Here is a 19,695-nt window from a genome sequence, read left to right on the forward strand (position 1 = left end):
TCACAAAGTTTGAGCCACAAGCTAACCATTTAAAAAATGTTTCCGTTGAGTTTCTTTAAATTCTGTTCGAGTGGCAGTCGCCTGCCATGTTATTTTTAAAGGGGCAGTAGGGTGGCAGTCACCTTTCAGAACACAGTTAGTTGCCTGACTTGACCACCCAAGTGTTTGTCATGGTTCAGGCAGTCTACTGGTGGAACACAACACTGCTGTTTGCTTCGAGTACCCTTCCGTGTTCTAGTCATAAATTTTTTCTGTATAACTCTAAATTTTATGAGCTTGGTGTCAAATGAAAGTTAAGAGACAAGCCTAAAACTTTCATGTTGAATACATTTTAAAATAAGAAGTTTTTTATAGAGAAAAATGTACCTCAATGCGGATGTAGAAAAATTAACAGCATTTGGAAAGTCCTCTTTTTTATGCTTTTCATTCCAAAAATGATTCTAACCTTTTTGAAATAATTTTTGACTTTATAACAATATTTTACAAGTATGTTAAAAGGTATCTAGGTCCAATAAATTTACTTAAGAGTTTCATGCATCCATATTGAAATTTTTTAAAGTACTTACATGAAATTTCCTATAAACTCTTTCAAATTTTCAATTCTTGAATTCCTTGAGGTCTTTATGCTTGCTTCATCTTTCTTCGAGTTTTCATCAAGTTCTATTTAATCCCCATGCTCTCATGATCTTAAAGCTTTATCTTTAAATCTATGCTTTAAGCTTCGTATTGATCATCCTTCTTTGAAATATAAGCTTTCATGAATTCTTTAACCTTGCACTCATCATTGAATCCTGAAAATACATCACTTAAACAAAGCATGTTAAGTTCTACTTGTTTGTTAGCATCAAAACAAGATGTTAAGTCTTGTAAGGCCAACAATCTCCCCATTTTTGATGATGATAAAGTAGAAGCAAAAATTGGAGTGAGCCTTAAAAAGACTCCCCCTTTCAATAAGCATCATCTTAACAATATTTGCAAGATCAATATCAATTTCAAAACCTCTTTTATAATCATGCTCATCACTATCAAATACTTCACCTTTTGATATATATTATGTTCATGCTCAGTTTTTGCAATTTGCAATAATACACTCAATTTTTGCTTTAAAACTTCCCCACTTTTGACATCCATCAAAAAGGAAAAAAAAAATGATTAAGTTCAAGTAAAATCACTTGTTTAGCATATCATCAAACATGCGTATCAAACATATGAACACACTCAATTTATTATTTTTCAATATAGTATGTGTAGTGTGTTATAACATTCAAGTACATGAGTTGTAACTTCATTACTAACAGCTTTTTCCTTTAAACAATATTCAAGATTTCAATTGTTGATTTTATGATACCGATTTAAAATTGAATTCATGATATCTATTTAAAATTCATGATACCAATTGAAAATTTAATTCATGATACCAATTGAAAATTCTTTGAATTGATTAATAGGGAAACAATCATAATATAAGCAATATGACATAACACTCCTCCTGAATTCAATACATTCAGTTTTGTTATCAATTTTGCTTTCGTCATCATATATTTTCAAAACATTGATTCACATTATGTATCAAATATCAATATTATGCGCATATCATCAATGTCATACCATGCTCATAGATATAATTATTCTTGTCATGCTTAAAAAATCAATTGATCTTTTAGATTGTGATACCAAATGAGTTTTTTTTTTTTTTAAAAATTGTGATTACCAATTAAAATTTTTAAAATGTAATACCAAAAGTATTCATGGATGCCAAAGACTTTATAGATACCAAAGTCATTATCACATTATACACAGCTCATGGATACCAATATAACCATTATATCTCTCATAGCTCATGGATATCAATATAAAAAGCAGTAAGTCTATCCATGTAATTCATCAATAGCATGCATGATCAAGAATTAATCTCATATCAAAATTCATGCTTATACTCAATAATCTCATGCTCAAATTTTCAACATAGCGAGCCATAAATTTTCAATATAAGTCAAGCATATCATGTAGCATATCATATAGGCATGTAAGCATATAACATCTCATATAGTCATTCATTCTCAAACTTATCTTACACTCTTCTTTAAGTTTTTCTATTTTAGCTAGTTTGTTTGTTGATCATGAATTAAGTTACTTTCTTAATTTTCAAAGGGAATGACTTAATCCATGGAGTTTTTCATTTATGAACTAGTCTATCATCTCGGTACCCATACTTTCTTGGGTCCGGTTGGTTTCATAAAGGATGTTTTTTAACTCTCCATATTTGTTTAGTTTTTACACATTTTCTTTTAAATGGACATTCAAGCTTTATATGCCCTTTTTTCTTACATTGATAGCATATAATGTTAGTGAAAGCATTAAGGGAATGTGCTTGCATTATCTTTGGAGGCTTTTGAGAAATAACCCATGTAAAGATTCTTTTTCTTTTTATTTTCAATTCCATTAAATCCAATGTCTTCTTTGTTTAGAGACATTCTTTGGGAGCCTACCATTTTGTCAAAATTTGTTTTTCCTTTTGTAAAGTTATAAATGATCTTTTCTTTATCTTTAATCTAATTTTTGAGATACATTTAACTCTATCTCTTTCTTGTTGTCAACCTTCTTTAGTGATTTTTCTAATTCTAGAGATAGTTTTCTTATCTTATCCTCTAATTCAGAAATATATATATCTTTCTTATATTCTATAGAGGATAGGGATCAAAGGTCTTTTATCATCTTTTCATTCTTGCTTTCTAATTCTTTAATATTTAATTTTTTTTCATTTTCAGCAAGATTTTTAGCTTCTAACTCCTTTGCCATAGCTTCATTCTTACTTTCTATTTTCTTGATTCTAGAATCCTTTTCTCTTTTTGCAGCCTTAAGGAATTCTAACTATTTCATTATTTCTTCATTCATATTTTTCAATGAAGAATTTTGTTTAGTTACTTTAATTAGCATCTTATGAACTTTGAATAAATAATTCTGAAGTTCTTCATAAGATAACATGCTCTCATCATCGGATTCATCACTACAAGAATTACTTAAAGATTTAGATGAGGAGTTTTCCTCATTGTCTCAAGCCATAAAGCACGTATAAGCAACCTCTTGGTCACTTGATTCATTCTCTGAATTACTTGTACTCATCATGTCCCAAGTAGTGGCTTTCATGGCCTTTTTCTTTTTCTTCTTAGATTCTTTCTTTAGTTGTGGACATTCTAGTTTAATATGTTCAGCTTTGTTGCAATTGTAACACGTAGAAGTTTTATTCTTTGATTTCTTGCTAACTTCTTCTTCTTCTTCTTCTTCTTCTTCTTCTTCTAATTCAGATTTGGATTTTCTTTTTGAAATTATTTTTCCTTCTTAGAATTTTTGCTAGCTTTTTAGATATAAAGGCTATTTCATCTTCATCCATTTCTTCTTCACTACTTGAGTTCTCTTTTGAGACTTTGAAGACTATTGTGTCTTGGACTTTGGTTTTACCACTCTTTTCATTCATTGCCATTTCGTATGTGAGTAAAGAACCTGTAAGCTCATCTAAGGAAGTGGTTTTCAGATTTCTTCCTTCTGTTATGGCAGTGGCTTTTGGTTCCCATTTAGGTGGCAGCCCTCTAAGAATTTTCCTTATCATCTCATAAGTAGTGTAGGTTTTTCCTAATGCATTTAGGGAATTGATTATGTGAGTGAACCTAGTAAACATATTAGTTATGGATTCATTCGGGTTCATTTTAAACGCTTCATATTCACTTGTAAGCATATCGATCCTATTATCCCTAACATCTATAGTGCCTTCGTAAGTAACTTCTAGTTTGTCCCATATTTCCTTAGCTGATTTGCAAGCCATTATTCTATTAAATTCATTTGCATCTAAAGCACAATATAGAGCATTCATGGCACTAGAATTTACTTGCAACATCTTATAGTGTAAGTTTGTCATATTAATTTTCTCCTGAGGGACTTGTTTTCCATCAACTATCTTAGTGGGAATTTGGTCATCTTCCATAACAACTTCCCATGCTTTCCAATTCATAGTTTGGAGATATATTTGCATTCTCTTTTTCCATAAGGTATAGTTCAAATCACAAAAGATGGGTGGTCGGGTTGAAGATTGTCCCTCTCCAAAGGGAGCTATGCCTAAGTTAGCCATTACGATCTTTCTATAGCTACTAATTAAGATTTGCTATAACCCCATGAAAAGCAAGGTGTAGTCCCAAGAGGGGGGTGAATTGAATTTTAAAACTTTCTTTTAATTCCTTTTGAGAATTCTTAAACTTCTTTTATTTCTTTTAAACAACTCTTGACTTGTTTGTTTAACTCTTTAATTACAAAAGAACTTAAATTCTTTTATCCAGTCAACAACACTATCGCTTAGCCAAACAAGTAATCGATCATTCAACCAAACCAATCAAGCACAATGTTTAAACCAAACAACCAAATGATTTGTCAAGTATAAGCTAATTGCAATGCCATTTGATTAATGGAAGATTCAGCACTCTTTGGAATATAAACACAAATCACTCAATATCAAACTTTAAACCATTCAATCACAATATAGCTTATGTTGTCAGCCCTGGATGTAAAATTAAATTAAGCCCTGTATGAATGGATTTGTCTCTTTAATATGATGTATAGAATCAAATAACATAGTATCCACACTCTTCTCAATATTCAGAACTCAACTAAACTCTCAGTTAATTTATCATTGGGATGTTAACCAAGTAACGTACTCCCGTATGGTTTCCGCAGATATGGTATAACCAACTTACTCCCTTTCGATTTTCGCAACCCAAATAAAAGTTAAACTTTAAGTTTATTTGATTTCCAAATTACGTAGGTTATATGATTTAGAAATTTAAAACATCCACGCAATTTCATATGTACTGAAAGTAAAGAGTTAGGGAAAGAAAGAGTGAGACCAGGATTTTATGAGGTTCGACTAATACCCAGCCTACGTCCTCGCCTTTGACAAACCACCAAAGGATTACTAAAATCAGTTTCTTTGCCGGGAGGAACAATACTGTTTACACACTCCTTCCGTAGGCTAGAGTTCGCCTCTCCAAACGATGTACCCCCGTTCGGTCACTCCTTCAAATAGGCTAGAGCCCGTCTCTCTAAGCAATATCCCCTAACTTAGCCAACAATCCAAACAATCCTTGGAATCGTCAATCTACAAGAAATACAATCAAAATATTTGTACAAATAATGCTTACACAAAGAGTTGATTAGTACAAGTTAAATCTATATATTTCAATCAAATTCACAATATGGAAATATGAAGCTCAAGAAGATATCATCGTAGGCCTTCTTTCTAGGTTGAAAGAATTAAGAGTAGACTCAGAATTTTCTTAATAAATTCACAACAAACCTCAGTAGTGAAACTTGGAAATTGATCGCACAAGAGAGCTTTTAGAGAATTGGGAGATTTGAGAGCTAGAAAGCTTGTTTGCTGTATTTTCTTGGTGTGTTTAATCCTTAGCCTTGGAGGGTTATTTATAGATGATAAATCAAGTATATTTCATGTTCCACAAGTGGCTTGGAGTATTTCCCAAGTTTGTAGAAAGTTTGAGCACAATAAAGATTAGTTTGAAATTAAAATTTTTTAAAAAATATAACCGTTAATAGTGTTCAGACGTCTAAACTTTCGAGTTCAGTCGTCTGAGGTGGTTCTGCCTCTTTAGAAAACCTTTAGAAAAATCTTTAGATGACTTAGCTCAATCTTCAGTTGTCTGAATATATTCTTTAGATGACCGAGATTGAGGGTCAGACGACCGAAGTGTCTAATTTAGTCTTCTGATGTTCCGCTGTGAACAATGTTCAGTTGGCTGACAGCTTTGACCCCGCTTTAGTATTTTAGTCATAATTTTTCTACACAACTCCAAATTAGATGTTCTTGGTGTCAAAATAAAGCTAAGAGAACATCCTACAACTTTCATTTTGAACGTATTTTAAAATGAGGAGTTTTTTATAGATAAAAATGCACCTCAATGTGGATGTATAAAAACTGACAGCAATTGGGAAATCCTCTTTTTGGTGTTTTTCATTCCAAAAATGATTCTAACCTTTTTGAAATAATTTTTGACCTTATAAAAATATTTTCCATGTTAAAAGGTTTCTAGGTCTAAAAAATTAACCTAAGAGTTTCTTGTATCCATATTGAAATCAAATGAAGTACTTACATAAAGCTTTCTTAAGATTCCTTCAACTCTTAAAGTTTTCATGCTTTGTCTTTCTTTGAGCCCTCTCACTTTGCTTTTCTTTGGCTCTTTGACTTTTAAATTTTCTTTTTGCTTTTCTTTGGCTCTTTGACTTCTAAATTTTCTTTGGCTTTCAACAAGTCATCCATGTCCTCATTTTCTTCAAACCTTGAAATATTATCTTTAAATCCATGCTTTGACTCTTTTAAACTTCATTTGATCCTTGTGAGCACTTTGACCTTATTATCACATATGTGATCCTTGTGAGTTCTGAAATTGCACCACTCAACCAAAAATGTTAAGTTTCACATGTTTGTTAGCATCAAAATAAGATTTTAAGCCTTGTAAGGTCAACACCCCGCTCTGATACCAATTGAAAAGTAAGGTGTAGTCCCAAGAGGGGGGGTGAATTGGATTATAAAAATTTCTTTTAATTCTTTTTAAGAATCCTTAAACTTCTTTTATTTCTTTTAACCAATTCTTAACTTGTTTGTTTGATTTACTAATCACACAAGAACTTAGTTCTTTTAATCAATCAACAATACTATTGCTTAGCCAAACAAGTAATCAATCATTCAAGTAACCAAGCCAATCATCCTCAATTTGAAAAAAAACAACCAAATGATTTGCCAAGCACAAGTTACCTGCAGCACAATTTAGATTGATGGAAATTTACAAGATTCGACACTCTTTGAAATATAAACACAAACCACTCAATATCAAATTTTAAACCATTCAATCACAATATAGCTTTTGTTGTCAGTCCTGAATATAAATTTGAATTAAGCCCTGTAGTGAATGATAATTTGTGTTTGCTGATGTGAAGCCTTGTATTAATTGATTTGCTTAATATGATGTGTAATATAAAATCCAACACAATATTCACACTCTTCCTAATATTCAAAATCCAAATAAACTCTCAATTAATTTATCTTTGGGATGTTTAACCAAGTAACATACTCTTGTATGGTTTCCGCAACCCAAATCAAATTTAAACTTTAAGTTTACTTGATTCCCAAATATATGTAGTATATACGATTTCTAATTTAAACCATCCACGCAATTTAAATATGCTGAAAATAAAGAGTGAGGGAAAGAAAGAGTGAGACGGAGATTTTTACAAGGTTCGGGTTATACCCAGCCTACGTCCTCCCCTTTGGCAAACCACCAAAGGATTCACTAAACCTATTCCTTTAACGGGTGGAACAATACCTTTACAACACTCCTTGCTTAAGGATAGAGTCCGCCTTCTCCAAACGATATCCCCTCGTCCGTCACTCTTTAATTAGGTTAGAGCCAGCCTCTCTAAGCAATATCCCCTTGCTTCGCCAACAATCCAAACAATCATTGGAATCATCAATCTACAAGATACAAATCAAATATTTATGTACAAAGAATTTGCTCCTCAAAGAGCTAATTAGTACAATAATTCAGAACTATATACTTCAAAGTAAATAATAATATGAAATTTAACTTGAAGCTCAATTAAGTATATCACCGATTAATTATTTCAATGATTAAAATATTTAGAATTTTTAGTACAATTCCGGTGGAAGAAGATCAGCAAAAACTCAATTGAATTCGTGCAAGTTGAGAGCAAGAGAGAGCCTTGAGAATTTGAGAGCAATTGAGAGAGATTTTGAATTTTTGCAGAATTTGAATTCTTGGTGCCTTGATTCAATGATCTTTGAGGCTTATTTATAGACTTTTAAAGGTATGTAACTTGATCCCCAAGTAACTTAGAGTATTCCCCAAGTTTTCAAAAAGTTTGAGCCTTGAGCAAACCATTTAAAAAATGTTTCCGTTGAGTTTTTTTAAATTCTGTTCGAGTGGCAGTCGCCTGCAACGATCTGGCAATCGTTTGCCATGTTATTTTTAAAAAGGTAGTAGGGGCAGTAGGGTGGCATTCACATGCCGGGACATAGCCAGTCGCTTGGCTTGACCACCCAGGCGCCTGTCATGGTTCAAGTAGTCTACTGGTGGAACACAACACTGCGGTTAGCTTCGAGTACCCTTTGGTATTTTTGTCATAAAATTTTATTTATAACTTCAAATTTTACGAGCTCAGTGTGAAACGAAAGATAAGAGAAAATTCTACAACTTTTATGTTGAACACTATTTAAAATAAGATAGAGAAAAATGCACCTCAATGCGGATGTAGAAAAATTAACAGCATTTGGAAAATCCTCTTTTTGGTGCTTTTCATTCCAAGAATGATTCTAACCTTTTTGAAATAATTTTTGACCTTATAAAAATATTTTCCAAGTATGTTAAAAAGTATTTAGGTCCAATAAATTTACCTAAGAGTTTCATGCATCCATATTGAAATTCTTTAAAGTACTTACATGAAATTTCCTATAAACTCTTTCAAATTTTCAATTCTTGAATTCCTTGAGGTCTTTATGCTTGCTTCTTCTTTCTTTGAGCTTTGATCAAGTTCTCTTTAATCCTCATGCTCTCATGATCTTCAAGCTTTCTTTAAATCCATTTTTGAATCCATGATTTAATCTTCATATTGATCATCTTTCTTTGAAATATAAGCTTTCATGAATTCTTTAACCTTGCATTCATCATTGAATCCTGAAAATACATCAATTAAACAAAGCATGTTAAGTTCTACTTGTTTGTTAGCATCAAAACAAGATTTTAAGCCTTGTAAGGCCAACACAGGTCCTTTAGCGAATCATACCTAGCTTACCTCAGGGCTAAGATTAGACTTCTAGGAGTGGTTATTAGAACTAGTGAGATACCAAATATCTTATTTTGTTATTTTTGGATTGTAATATGAATACAGATAGTGGTGTGTATATATTTGGGAAATAGCTAAAACTATGGTAAAGTGGTTTGCATGTTTTTAGTATTTTCCATTGTATGGTTTAATTTTACTAATGGCAGGTGCACCCGGGATTCCCTGGTTAGAGCAGGTTGCCTTTATATATGTTTCAGTTGGTATCAGAGAGTTTATATGTTACACTAGCACCCCGGGCCCATGTGGCGGGTTGGGGCGTAGGTGGTATTAGAGTGCCCAGGTTGTTAGGTTCTGTGAACTAGGTTGAATGATTTTACCATAGTATAAGATGAGGATAGGAATGGGTAGAATAGGAATTTCGAGTTTTACTTCGTAAGCCTGGAGACAAAAATTCCTTAACAGAATTTTGTGTTTTTCAGGATCAGTCAACGGGTTCAGAAAAGGCAATCCATTGATAATTTTTTTTCCGAGAAGAAATGCAGGAACTTAAAAACTAGAATGAGAATATGAAATTAGTAGAGTATGTCATGAATTAGGGGAAAAAGAGATAGGCCGATATTTGAAATTTATTGAAAGTAAATATTTTAGTGTTATAATTGCACTAGATATGTTTGGATGTGAGAATTCTAAATTCATTTTGGTTCTATCTTTAGGATGGATCCAAGGGACAGTAATGTTGCTGTAGGAGCAAGTAGCAGTGAGGGAGCTGCCCATGAGGGTGGTAGTGATTCTATAGTGGTGTTTCAGGATTTTTTGCAGAAGTTGATGGCTGAGGTTACACGAAATTCTCGGGGGAAAGATTGTCCCACTGCTAATCTGGGAGATTCTATTGAGAAATTCACTCGCCTGAAGCCTCCTACTTTTGCGGGAAGTACCAACCCAATCCTTGCAAAAAATTGGATTCAAGAGATTGAGAAGATCTTGATCGTACTGCGATGCACCGACGAGCAGAAGGTTCTATATGCTACGTTAAAACTGACTGGAGAGGCCAAGAGATGGTGGGAAGTAGTAAAGATGATAAAGGAGCAGATACCGGCACCAGTGGTAATGACGTGGAGCCATTTCAGAGAAGTGTTCTTTGATCAGTATTTTCCAGCCTCTGTCAGGAAAGCAAAGGCAGAGGAGTTCTTGAACTTGACTCAGGGATAGCTGACTGTTTAGCAGTATACTGCCCGATTTGTGGAGTTGTCCTGCTTTGCTCCTTACATGGTACAAGACGAGCATGCAAAGACTTGGAAGTTCGAGATGAGCTTGAAGCAGGAGATAAAAAGTGGGTGGTTGTACTGCAGGTGCAGGAGCTCGCTACACTGGTGGATAAGACCACTGTAGTAGAGACAAGTCTACAAGGTGATGTGGAGACCACTGGTGACGTGGTGACATGTACAATTTCTATTTTGTCAAATAAAGCCATTGTGTCATTTGACTTAGGTGCAACGCATTCTTTTATTTCTTGGGGTTTCATTAAATTGTGCATGGTAGAAACACAACCGTTAGATGTCGATTTAGAAGTGGTCACACCGACACGGTCAGTAGTAGTGTGTAGTAAAGTCATCCGAGAATGCCTAATGGAAATTCAAGGGAGAGTGATTATTATATTTGATATGCATGGCTTTGATATTGTTCTGGGAATGGATTAGTTAGCAGCCAACTATGCGAGTATAGATTGCCACAGGAAGGAGGTAGTAATCTGACCTCCCGAGGAGCCAGAGTTTATATTTTTCGGGTTGTGTGTGTGCTCTGCACCATGGATCCTTTCAGCTTTGCAGACGAGGAGGTTACTCTTAGAGGGATGCCAGGGGCATTTTGTAATGATCTGCTTAATAAACTGGGTATTTATTTTTTTTTTTATACTATAACATTCTACATGGTCTGATACCCTACTAAGTTAAGCCCATCCATAAACCTAAACAGCAAGAAATAGAAACTGAATAAACATAACCATAAACCATTATATACAATATAAAACCAATACTAGAGTACTACCGTGTTCTCCAAAATATACACATATCACTGTTTTCCTAAAATACCCTCATCTAGCTAGAGCAATACAAAAATCCTCCACTATACTCACTTTGCTGACAGGGTACTACGGACGCCCCTCTATTTGTGAGCATGATCTGCTCGCCTACCTGGATCACCTGAAAAATGTTTCAGCACTAGGATGAGCCAACGCTCAGTAAGAAAAATTATGCTATTACTAGTGTGTGGCAAATGAGCTACTATATATATCATGAAATCTGTTTTCATTTAAATATGAATAACTGAGTACAAAAGTACAGTACAAATAATAAAATACACCATCCCTTTTTCCTATTACTTAACATAACAGTATTATGGTTATAATTCAAAGTACTTCTAGTGTACATAAGTATGGTCCCTGTTTCTGTAAATCCGTACGTATGTAATAGTAACTGAAATTGTTCCCTGTGGCTATCTGTGTGTTATGACTTGCCCCCTCATGACAAGGTTGTGCGGCCTGTAAGCTGGATTTACCCTAGCTGGCCAACCAGGAATAAATCACTGAACTCCATAGGTCGATCTGCCCACCTCAACCCATATCTGGATGGGGAGCCTAACCTCTTCAAGGGCCTAGGTGAACGACCTTACCACGTATTATATAAATAGGTGGTTGCACTCATAAAGTAACATAGTATCTGTAGCAACGGTACCGTACTCTGTAGCTGCAAGTCCAACAGGGTCTGATATCCTATAATATATTTCTACATATATATATATATATGTAGAAATATATTATAGGATATCAGACCCTGTTTCTACATATATATATATATATATATATATATTTGATTTGCCATGATTCTAAAGTAATCGTAATAACCATGATGCTGCATAAACTGTACAGTAAATCTGAGAACTGTATAATCATAACACTGTAACTGCATAATCATAATACTGATATTCGTATATTTATGGTACTGAGATTCATAAAATCATGGTATTGAAATATCGTAAAATCAAGACACTAAAATATCGTAAAACATATCTTCGTACAATATTCTTATTCACAAGCCACACGATACTTTAATTCATAATTTTCGTAATTAAATAAACTGTATAAAATTTTAAAAATACCTAGCACAACATATTTCCCTTACCTTACCTAACTACTGGAAAGCCCCTACGGAATACTAGCCTAACACCCGTAGGGCCTCTTATAAAACACCTTGAAAACAATATTCGCCAGAACATAATATCAGTATTTTTTTCCGTCTATATCATTTTCTATAACTATCATAAGGCTAAAAAGGGACTAAAAGGCCTTACCCTGAAATTGGGATGAAATCCAACTTCATTTTCCTGACGATCCGCTCCAGCAAACTTGTAGAGAACTCTGCTAGGAGCATCGTGGTAGCTTCGGATCGTCGATCCAATGACTAATGGGGCCTTAATTGAAGAGAGAAAGGAGAGGGAGACGTAGAGAGAGAGAGAGAGAGAGAGAGAGAGAGAGAGAGAGAGAGAGAGAGAGAGAGAGAGAGAGAGAGAGAGAGAGAGAGGAGATAGAGAGGCGCAGTGAAAATGATAAAAATCCCGGGTTTCCACTATTTATAGGGTCAGGTTCGTCGATGAGACACGTCACTTTGTCGACGAATCCTTCAGTAAATTCGTCGATGAAGCCCTGTATTTGTCAATGAAATTCAAAGAAGCCCGAACCGTCTCTCGGTATTTTCTCATCGACGAAGCCCTGTATTCGTCAATGAAATTCTTTAAACCTTCATCGACCAAACCCTGTGTTCGTCGACGAAGCCTTAGAAATTTTCTAAAATTTTTATTTCCCTCAAAATGCAATGTCATCGACGAAGTCTACGGCCTCCTTCTGTTTCTGTATATATTTTCTCTCCCTTTTATTATTATTAAAATGCTATTATTCTTCGGGTCACTACATATTTAGCATTCATAAAAGAGGCACCGAGGGAGGAACATAAAATGTAGGATATTTTTGTGGTAAAGGAGTTTTCAGATGTTTTTCCTAAGGACTTACCGGGATTACCTCCTGATCGTGAGGTGAAATTTGCTATTGATTTGTTTTCGGGGACAACATATATTTCTAAGGCTCCAAACAGAATGGCTCCAATAGAATTAAAGGAGTTAAAGGAGTAGTTGTAGGAACTTCTTGATAAGTGGTTTATCAGACCAAGTGTTTCACCCTGGGGAGCACTGGTGTTGTTTGTGAAGAAGAAGGATGGGTCGATGAGGATGTGCATTGACTATAAAGAGATTAATAAAGTGACAGTAAAGAATAAGTGTCTGTTACCTCGAATTGACGATTTGTTTGACCAGTTATAGGGCACACATGTCTTTTCCAAGATCGATCTGGCGATCCGAGTATCACCAGTTGAAGGTTAAAATGGAGGACGTACCAAAGATAGCCTTTCGTACTAGTTATAGCCACTATGAATTTCTAGTTATGCCATTCGGATTTATCAATGCTCCCGTGGCATTCATGGAGTTGATGAACAGGGTATTCCATGAGTATTTAGATCAGTTCGTGGTGGTTTCATCGATGACATCCCGTTTTATTCGAGGATTCCCGAGGAGCATGCAATTCATTTGAGATTAGTACTCTAAGTGAAAAGAAATTGTTTGCAAAGTTCAAGAAATGTGAATTCTTGTTAGAACAAGTGGCATATTTAGGACATATGGTGTCCAAGGAAGGCGTTTCAGTGGACCCGAGCTGTGATACCCCATGGATGAAAGACTTAAAAGGGTTAGATGTTACCACCCATATCAACAAGGTGCACCTTTCTTTTTTGGAGTCTTCCTATAAGAACTCCATAGTTAAGCGTGCTTGGCTTGGAGCAATCTTGAGATGGGTGACCACGTGGGAAGTTTTCTCAAGAAGTGTGTGAGTGAGAACAAAACACACTGAAAAGGACACGTGTTGGTTTGTGGGGCCAGTCATTAGTTTGATAAGGCCCGCCCCCTGTTGTCTTGTCTAGGTGGAGAAGGAGAGATGCAGTGCTCCTTGGAAGACCTAGGTTGGGGCGTTACATGAGCAAGATAGAAGCGGTAATTGATTAGGTGAGACCGAAGAACGTGCATGCGGTTGGAAGTTTCTTGGGTTTGGTAGGATATTACCACTGGTTTGTAGTGGGTTTTTCTAAACTATTAGGTCCACTAACATAGCTCACGAGCAAGAACATGAAATTCGAGTGGACCGGTGAGTGCGAGCAGAGTTTTTAGGAACTGAAACAGCTACTAGTTATTGCCCCAGTCTTGGCCATTCCATCAGGAGAGTGTGGATTTGTGATCTATAATGACGAATCTCAAAAAGGACTCAGATGTGTCTTAATGCAGCAGGGAAAGGTTATCGCGTACGCTTCTCTCCAACTCAAGGAGTATGAGAAGAACTATCTGACGCATCACATAGAATTTGCAGCAGTAGTTTATGCATTAAAAATATGGAGGCACTATTCGTATGGTGAAAGGTGCAAGATCTTTATCGACCGCAAGAGTTTTAATTACTTTTTCACTCAAAAGAAGTTAAACATGAGGCAGTGGAGGTGGTTTGAATTGATAAAGAACTATGACTGTACCATTAGTTACCACCCAGGAAAAGCTAATGTGGTAGTTGATGCTTTGAGTCGGAAGTCAGTTGTTGCGTTAGTCTCAGAAGTTGGAGTTCAGCATCAGATCAAGAAGGACCTGGAAAGGTTGGGCGTAGAATTAGTGGAAGGAAATTACCAGGCATTCATTGCTAGCCTGGTAGTGCAATAGACCTTACGAGAAAGGATCAGGATGACTCAGATGAAAGATGCAGAGCTAGCAAAGATTTTGAGTGGAATATAGGATGGGTTGAATGCAAATTTCAATGTCTTAGATGACAGGGTGTTGATATAAAATGAACCATCCTGGAAGTGGCATGTCGCTCTCTATATACAGTGCATCCAAGGAGCATATAGATATATAGGGATTTGCGAGAATCTTTTTGGTGGTCTAACATGAAAAGAGAGATCACCTGTTTTGTTAAACAGTGTCTAACGTGTTAGCAGGTGAACGTTGAGCACCAGAGGCCAACAGGACCATTGCAACCACTTCTCATTCCTAAATGGAAGTGGGAGCACATTTCCATGGACTTCGTCACGGGAATACTATCGGCACTTCAGGGACATAATGCTATTTGGGTAGTTGTTGACAGGTTGACGAAGACTGCTCATTTCATTCTAGTTAAAGTAAGTTATTCTATGAATAAGCTAGCAGAACTTTACGTGCAGAAGATATTCAGACTGCATGGGGTGCCTGTGTCTATCTTTTCAGATAGGGACCCATCATTTACTTCCCAGTTTTGGAAGAGTCTACAAGAAGCTTTGGGAACTCAACTTACTTTCAGTATGGCTTTTCACCCACAGACCGATGGTCGCTCAGAGAGGACTTGTTGACCTAACAAGGCTTATAATTTTTATTTTGATGATAACAAATAAAGAAAAGTTTGATATGGTTTCAAGTTAAACTGTTTCAGGAAGCAGGCAAAGCTCAAGTATTTCAAAGCCAAACTCAAAGGTCAATAAAGCTCATGATGGACATATTTTATAAAATCTTGAAGAATGAAAGATGAATGAAAGCTCAAAGATGATATATGATCATGGAAAAGTAAGGATTTACATGAAGATAAGAAGTTTAGAGTTCCATCTAGTGACAATGAATGTGTTGAACATTCTGAGGAACACAAAGACAACGATGATGAGAGTGCATCCAAGGATGATTCTAAATGACGTGCTTGATCATTGTGGTGTTTTGATGCTTTATATTAAGTAGTAGTCCTTAATATTTCTATGTATTTCACCAGCCAGTTTTTTTTTTTATTGTATCATATTCTTGAAGACCTTAAGTACTTTGTAGTTCAAAACTTAACTATGCTTTATGATGGATCACCCTCTTTCCCTTTTTTGATTGATGTCCAAAGGGGGAGAGTGTTTGAGGAAAAGCAAAAAGAAAAATGTGCTTGATACTTGATGATACTTGATGCATATGTTTGATGTTTGATACTTGAGAAATATGAATGTATGCTTAAAAGCATTTTTTCATTCATGCTTATTGAAAGGGGAAGCCATGACTATTGTAAAAGGGGAGTACTTTAAGGAGTATTTTCTCATTTTTGCTCTAAAATTGTCATCATAAAAAAAAGGGAGATTGTTGGCCTAACAAGGCTTACAATTCTTATTTTGATGATAACAAATCAAGATAAGTTTGATATGGTTTTCATGTTAAACTGTCTCTGGAAGCAGGCAAAGCTCAAGTATTTCAAAGCCAAACTCAAAGGTCAATAAAGATCATGATGGACATATTTTATAAAAGCTTGAAGAATGAAAGATGATTGAAAGCTCAAAGATGATAAATGATCATAGAAAAGCAATAATTTACATGAAGATAAGAAGTTTAGAGTTTTAAGGATGTCTCTATGTAAGTACTTCATATAAACCTCAATATAAATTAAATTGAAGCTCATACGAATAAAAAGAAACCAAGAAACAAATTTTTTGAAAGACCTTAAAAATGTTTTGAATCAAAATGATAAAGGTCTCAAGAAAGAAGGAATGTTTTCAAAGTGAAAAAGGGATTTTCTAAGAGCTAGGTGACTGCCCAATATAGGCAATAGACTGCCAAAATTAAAGAAATTAAACTTGGGAGATAGTAGGGTCCCACGCGACTGCCTAAACCCTATCAGGCGCCTGGGTGGTCAAGCCAAGTGACTGCATGTGCCTTGGCAGGCAACTGCCAAACTTTTGGTTATTTGGTTTTTCATTATGGCAAGCAACTGCCACTCGAATAGAATTTTAAAAAACTCAACGGGAAAAATTTTTAAATGGATTTCTAGGGCTCTACTCTTTTTGAAAACTTGATGTTTACTCCATGAAAACTTGGGGGGTAAGGAATTATCTTTTAAACATCTATGAATAGCCCCAACTATAATGATTTTATACACTAAAATTTTTTTCAGCAATCAAGAACTCTCAAAGCTATCAATCTCTCTTGTGCTCATTCTACTTTCACTACCGAATTGCTGCTGATCCTAACTCTGAATTTGAGCCTTCAAAGTCTGAATCTTTCAATACCCGAAAGATACATTCGATGATATAAACTCAATTGAGCTTCAATCTCTTTATATTGATTTACATTGAAGTATACTTGTGCTAAATATTGTACTAACTAGCTCTATTGTGAGAGTGTCTCTTATATACAAATATTTCTCTACTTGTTTCTTGTTTCTAGATGATTCAAGGTTGTTGGATTGTCGGGCCAAGCGAGGGGATATCATTTGGAGAGGCGGGCTCTAGCCTAATCAAAGAAGTGTTGTAAACGGTGTTGTTCCTCCCGACAAAGGAACTGATTTAGTGAATCCTTTGGTGGTTTGCCAAAGGCGAGGACGTAGGCTGGGTATAAGCTAAACCTCATAAACTCTGTGTTTCTCTCTCTCTTCCCTACTCTTTACTTTTCAACATACTTTACAAATTGCGTTGATGCTTTATAATTCTTGAATTCTGAGTGTTTGGTTATTAAATAAACTAGAAGATAATTTGTTTTGGTTTGATCAGCATTGATTGCGGAAACCGAAAGGGACTACGTTGGTTTATCATCCTAAACTAACTAAACTAAAGGTTTATTTAAAAGTTGAACCTTGAGAAGAAGTGTAATTGAGAATTTCAACACAGGTCTTATACAAATCCAATAAGCATTGCATATTACTACAGGGCTATTGTCACAAGAATCAAGTGCTTGGTTATTTTATATTGATTGTTTGATTTGGATTGATTATTTTACAAGTATTTTGTGATTGTGTTTGGGTTTTGTTCATTGTTGTAATATAAAAAATTTTAAAAAGAACATAAATCTTTTAAAACCTAATTCACCCCCCTCTTGAGAACTATATCCTATTTTCAAGACTATTTTGATTCTAGAAGATATGTTGCGAGCATGTGTACTGGATTTTGAGGGTAGTTGGATTAAATATCTTTCGTTAGTTGAGTTCGCATACAATAATAGTTATCAAGCCAATATCGGGATAGCACCGTATGAGGCATTGTATGGTCAGAGGTGCCGATTTTTGTTGTATTGGGACGAGGTCGGTGAGCGATAAATTTTAGGGCTGGAGCTTTTTCAGCTGACCTCTTATGAGGTTCAATTTATCAATAAAAGAATAAAGACAACTTAGAGTCAGTAGAATAGCTATGCGGATACATGCCGGCAAGAGCTAGAGTTCGAGGTAGGTGATGCCATATTTTTTAGGATTGCTCCGATGAAATGGGTAATGAGATTTGGGAAAAAGGGGAAGTTAAGTCCCTGATACATCGGGTCATTTGAGATTCTGGAGAGAGTTGGTCCGATAGCATACAAAATTGCATTACGTCCAGCATTGTCTAGGATTCACAACATGTTCCACGTGTCCATGCTAAGGAAGTACATTCTGGATCCATCACATGTGATCAGTTACGAGTATTTGGAGCTCAGGGATACGTTGGTATATGAGGAGATATCGGTTTAGATTCTAGACTATAAGGAACAGGAGCTTCATACTAAGAAGATTCTGCTTGTAAAGTTACTTTGGCGTAATCATGCAGTGGAGGAAGCATTATAGGAATTAGAGACAGAAATATGTTAGAAGTATCCATAGCTATTCATAGAGGCTCAGCACTAAACAGGTAAGTGTTAGTTTTGTATCTAGATTTATTAGAGTAGGTTTGTTTAGCTTTAGCAGTTGTTACTGTCTATTTATGGTTAGTCTTCGGGAGAGTTTTGTATGGATATTGTAATCTTCCAAGACAGTATGTGTAACCACAGTATTCCTCCACCATAAGTGAGGGTATTTAATAAATTTGGGACGGGACTGCTGTGTGGGTGGCCGTTGGTTCATCCTAGTGTCAGATCAACAGATTAACGATAATTCAGGTGATGTAATGGAAACCAATTAGTAAATTTCAAGGACGAAATTCTTATAGGGAGGGGGAGATTATAGAAACCCGAACCTATAAAATAAAAAAATAAATAAGAAAAAGAAGAAAAGAAAATTTAAAAAGGGGAAACAACATGCTTCGTTGACGAATCCCTTGTTTTTGTCGACGAGTGGTCTTTTGTGCTTCGTCGATGAAATTCAGGCATCGTCGACGAAGAGATCCCGAAAGACAGGAAAATATCAGACTTAAGGTTTGTTGACGAACCTCTCATTCATCAACGAATGTCCTTCTACGGTTCGTCGATGAATCATGTCGGGTCAAAGGGGTATAAATAGAATTTTAGATTGTTTCTTCATTAAGAAAACATAATTTCTCTCTCTTTCTCTCTCTCTCTCTCTCTCTCTAACCCACGCCCACTCCCTTCTCTCTTCGGTTTCTCGCCATTCATCACCTGAATCGACAATCGGATGCCGTTACGAGGATCTAGGAGAAATTCTCTACAAGTCTAGCAAGTGGATTTTTGATTGGGGCTTTCCAGGCACCACTCCAAAACTAGGATAAGTAGGGTATTTTAGGGTTTTATTGTTGATTTGGAGTATACGAGGTCTAGGAAACGCTTAACGAGAAATATTTTGTGAGTTGAGTTGATTAATTTGGGGAAAATGTAATTTCAAGGTTTTGATCTTCGAACTCCGCAGGGCGTGGATTTAGGGTTTCCACTAAGCTAGGTAAGGAGATTATATTATGTTAGTTAATTTTGAATAATGGATCGATTAAATTACATATATGATTTTCTAAACGAATCGAATATATGAAAAGGGTGGTTTTGACTGTTATATGTTTTGGAGAAAATTTACGTGGTTGGTTT

This window comes from Malania oleifera, chromosome 12 (assembly GCF_029873635.1).
Source record: "Malania oleifera isolate guangnan ecotype guangnan chromosome 12, ASM2987363v1, whole genome shotgun sequence".
NCBI lineage: Eukaryota > Viridiplantae > Streptophyta > Magnoliopsida > Santalales > Ximeniaceae > Malania > Malania oleifera.